Source organism: Olea europaea, chromosome 23, assembly GCF_002742605.1.
Source record: "Olea europaea var. sylvestris chromosome 23, O_europaea_v1, whole genome shotgun sequence".
Classification (NCBI taxonomy): Eukaryota; Viridiplantae; Streptophyta; class Magnoliopsida; order Lamiales; family Oleaceae; genus Olea; species Olea europaea.
The window spans coordinates 3,357,693-3,362,914 of NC_036259.1; positions in this window are offsets into that span (position 1 = coordinate 3,357,693).

The following is a 5,222-nucleotide window of genomic DNA, read 5'->3' on the forward strand; positions in this document are numbered from 1 at the left end:
TATTTTCTTTATATTTCTGAAACCGCATATTAACTTTTGATTGAAAGCATTTTCTATGTCAATTTCATAACTCCTTTTTAATCTTTTTTCATGTGCTTCTAGTGAACACATTAATCCCGTAGCTATTAATTTATATCTATATTTAGACTTCTCAATAACTGTAATAATTGGATCATATTTTTATGTGAAACTAATTAAAAATTTTTCAACAATTTTCTTTTCTGAGACATCATCTCCATTAGATCTTAATTGATTTATTCTTCATCTATTCTTAATTAATAATCTTTTGTGGCTTCAAAATATTTCATTTTTAGATTTTCAAAATTCTTTCTTAAAGTTTGAAGATGACAAGTACACACTTATCACTGCCGTAGAACTCCTCATTCAGTTTATCTCAAGCTTCTTTTACCGTTTTAGCTCTCATGATTCTCGGAAATAAGTGTCTGTCAATTAAGCTCATTCGTAGAGCAAATAGTACTAGAAATTTTTTTTTTTTGATTCTCTTTAAGTTCCTTCTTTTGTACTGCAATTAGAGAGGATATGTTATTTGGGTCAGTGTACCCATCATTGACGACATTCCATAAATTTTGCTTCTAAAATAGTCTTCATTTTGATGTTCTTGAAATCATAGTTGTGTCCATCAAAGATTAGGATGAGAATTGATGAGTGAAAATCGTCTTCCATAGTTTATGCTTACTCCCAATATCAATCGAGCATAGCTCTGATACCACTAATAGTTTTTCTAATGGGACAAAATTTTTGAAATAGATATAGTGGGTTAGAAAATTAGTGGATTGGATGATTTTGATTTTTATAGCTTTTTGATATAAAATAATTTAGAGGACAAGTGGGTAGGAGAAACAAATGTCGTCAGATTGATATTGCTTTAGTTTTTGGCTTATGTACAATTTGAAGACCCATTGCCTATTTATAGCCTTCAAAAGTCGGTGCATCACATCTAGAAAATTCTAATTTTTTTCACTATTTTGTTATTTGTTTTACTTGTTCCTTAAGGAAATATAGAGCCTTCTAGGTTGTATGGTTTCTAGAATATAAAAGCTTCTCGAAATGTGTAGCAGAATTAATACAGGAATCACTCTTGTACTAATTAGTAATCCCAATGAAACAAGTGCCCCAAGGAGTTTTCAAAGAAGGAACGAATTTACTGAGGGTGTCCACCCTCAGCTTACTACCAAGAAAGAGACCATAGAATGTCTCACAACTGTTGTGCAAAAAGTTGAGGAAAAAATGGCAACTTCTGCTTCAACGGCCGAAACTGAGGTTGAATCACTTGTCGGAGGACGGAGTAGGCGAGCTCCAGTTCAAAGGAGTGTGTACACTATTGAGCAGGAATTATCCAAAATTAAAATAGGCGAAGCATAAAGCCTATCCTCCTTAGACAGAATGGACACCAAAGAAAGTAGGAAGTGTGTTCGACTAGTTAGATATTCAACATTCGTTTACTCCAAAAAATGAGCAATCTAACTTCGCCTAAAGGGAGCAAGCAATGTGCCAGAAATAAGCCAACTAATGAAGCGAATAGCCTATCTAGAAGCTAAGAACAAAGAGGTGATGTAGGAATATTTTGCCAATCGCCTTCCTCATTTACGGAAAACATACTAACTGAACCTCTGTCAGATAAGCTAAAAATGCCCTAGCTTGTTGGATATGAAGGAGAGGGAAACCCTCTCAGCCACCTAGATAAGTACACATCATGGATGGAATTGCAAAAATTCAGCGATGCCATAACTACTCCCAAAAAATATTTGGTAAGTACACATCATGAGAAGTCAACCAGAAACATGATAGAATTAGACATTCCTATCCCAGTTCATAGGTTCAAGAGCCAGAACTACTCCCGAAAACTATTGGTAATTATAAAGCAAGATCAAGTGAGTCTCTCAAAAGTTATCTTAGCAGGTTCAATAAACAAAATGTGGAGGTAGAGAAAATATCTGATGATGCAACCCTCATAGCATCTCCGTTTGGACTAAAACCCAAGGCGAGGTTCTGGTGGTCCGTGCATGAATATGGGCCGAATGATGTCGTATTCGAAGTGGACCAGAGTAATTGTCATCAAGTGTGGAATGACAACATTCTGTGACAAGTGGGGTGCTAGGATACCCATTTCCATGCTTTGGGTGGACGATAACATTGTTTCCCAAGTCAAAAACCTCGAAATAGACGACGTTTTTCCACTCCAAGTTATTGGATTTCTGGCATTGCCTACTTTTTTTTTGATTTGATTCAGCACAAAGTTATTGTTGTGTATGCCATTAAAACTAAGCCTTCTCATTTTTAGGGGTTTTTCTCTCGTTAATTTTTGCAAACGTTGGAATCCAATTTTATTAGAAAGGGAAAAAAGTCATATTTACCCACTATTTGAAAAATATTTCACGATCTACTATAAAAATGATTCCATATCATATATAATATATTATGTAAAACAACACCAAGAAATACTACCTAAAATTCCTCAATTGTTCTTATATAACCAATCATTAAATATAGAAAAATTTAAATTTCATTCAATTTTCCAGATGATTTTTTCAAGCATATATTCCAAAGGCATCTCAACACATTTTCCTATTATTTTCATTCTTTAGAGGAAAAAAAATTGTATTTTTGCTTTCATCTAATTTAGGTACTACTTGACACCATTTAACTAAAGATTTTGCTCAATGAACAACGAACGATTTGGCTAAATAACATATAATGGTATGTTGAGATCATGGAAGTTAGATTAGAATTCATTAAATAGAATCACAGTACAATCTTTACTATATGATAATAGAAATCATATGTGAAACCGCATAGATTGACATCACGTAAATGAGTATTGTTATTTGTGAAGTTTGCACGATGAAATACATTTCATTTTTAAAATCATGGCAATTGGCAAGTAACGGCATAATATGTCCTCTAAATGTTGCATCGATGGAACATGAAAGAAATAATTCTATCCAACAAGAATTCACTAATTGAAAGGTAAGAAACAAGAACATAACATAATCGATCATTTATTGAACGTTAAAAAACAGAGATTAAAAATATACAAGATGAAAATTTCCTAAGCGTATTCCACTTTCATGAGAATTAATTTCATTAAAACTGCCTTTGAGGCCCTTCTATGAAGCCTAAAAGAGTGGTGAACACTAAGTGGTTATACATGGTGAATAACAGCCGGTAGCAAACACTATGAAGCTTTAATCTGTCAATTATTGATTTTTTGAAAAAAGTAATAATAATAATAGGAGAATCATGTTGTAGGCTAAAAACATTTTACCTAAGCCTAAAAGGAGTTCAAGACGAACTTCAGATAAATTGTATATGACTGAAACAAATGTATAAAAATCATGATAAAATCATAGAAAAAGCATTCATTTACAGATTGTGTGGAAACAGCACTAATATGATATCTTAATTGCTATAAAACTAAAATATTTTTGGTTACATATTGTACAAAAACAATTATAACGAACAAGCAAAATATCGGTGCTTATCAACTCGTGACAAGTTGAAAATGCATACGCCATATTGTAAAACTTTGAAAAATGCCTCAGATTAGAAATGTCCATGTAAAAAGTTCATTTTTTTAATCCTACTAATTCTTGAGCCTATGAATCAGGGATTTATAACGTGAATGGTTGGTTAATGATAGAATTTGTTTAATTGAATTAGCATGAATGGTGGGATTTGTTTGATTGAAAGAGGAGAGAGGTGATTTCTTTACATAACAAGAGTGGCCATCATAATTTCCACTATTGAAAATGACACAAAGTAGGGCTTTGCTCTGGAATTTGTTAGAAATCGTTTAAACTTATTGTGAAGTCTTTCCCCATTTCATTTGCAGTGGGAGGCCCGAACCAGTCCTCTTATGATGATGCCTATTTTCCTGAACCAGAAATTATAAATGGTGGCTTAAGTGGCACAGAACCAGAGTGCTGGTGATGATGGTAGGAAAAGATGGGAGACAAATGATTTTTTTTCTTAATTTAAATTATTTATTTATAACTCGATTGTACTTTTTTTTTTTTTAATTTTCAGACTACAGTTAAAATTAGTTCTTTATTTTTTTTTTATCCTTTTTGTTTTATTTAAATATAGGGGTATATTCATCATTTCACAAGACTTTATTAAGAAAATGAAAGAAAAGAGAGTGTTATGCACCTCACATGTCATATACGAGGATTTTCAGTCAAAATGAAGGAATAAAGGCATTCGAAATAGAGACAAATGTTATGAGAGTTTTGTTTCAATAGGCCTGTTCCTTATAATGACACGGATTTAGAGGTGACATGTTCTTATGCTCCTGTTTGATATTGATTTAAATAAGATTTTAATTTAAGTCAAAGTGAAATAATCAATATTAATCATATCTTTCATGAGATTCCACAACTTTTCAATTACACATTTCAAAAATTTCTATTAAAATCTACTAAAAATTTAATTTTAATCTCTCCCAAATAAGGGCTATATTTGTTGCTCGACTGATTTGTGTTGTGTTATTAATAATTGTCCAAATTTTCTTTTAAATCATTATGCTAATTAGCCTCCATTTGGCCCTCATTAATTTTCTTTCCATTACATTTTATTTTTCTTTTTTCTATTTTCAACTACATAATCTTCCATAAAATAATATTACACATAAATTGCAAATTTTTCCTTCTTTTTCAACCACTCATTTTTCAAAAAATAATATTCCACTCATTTTCATTACCACAAAACGAGAGCCAATCGGAAGAGTTGACGCCATATCTATAGTAAATCCCCAATTTTCTTGTAGGTTTCCTATCACACCAAAAAGAAAGGAAGGAACAAAAATGTTGCCTTCCCATTGGAGTCTTTGCGCGTGGGGCCAAAATGGCCTTGCATGTGCTTCACACCATTGGATTATTGATGTAGTTATGAGAATGAACAGTTGCGTCTTTTTTTCCACGCAAGAATCTAAATTATTTCGAGACATTTCCACACGATTGTCCCCCACACCTGTATATCTTGCTTCGTTCTGACACTTGGCATTCACTTTTAAATGAATTTTCCCCTCAATTTCCCAAACCGTCCTTGATATGTTCTAGCGTTCATTGCATCAATTGTAGAGGGTGGTCGAGCGTAATTTTGTCCAATATATTTTGACTTGTACAATAATTGGAAATTGAAGTCTGACAAAACAACTCAACTTCTGTATTTTTTTTGTATAGATTCTTTTATAGTAGAATATT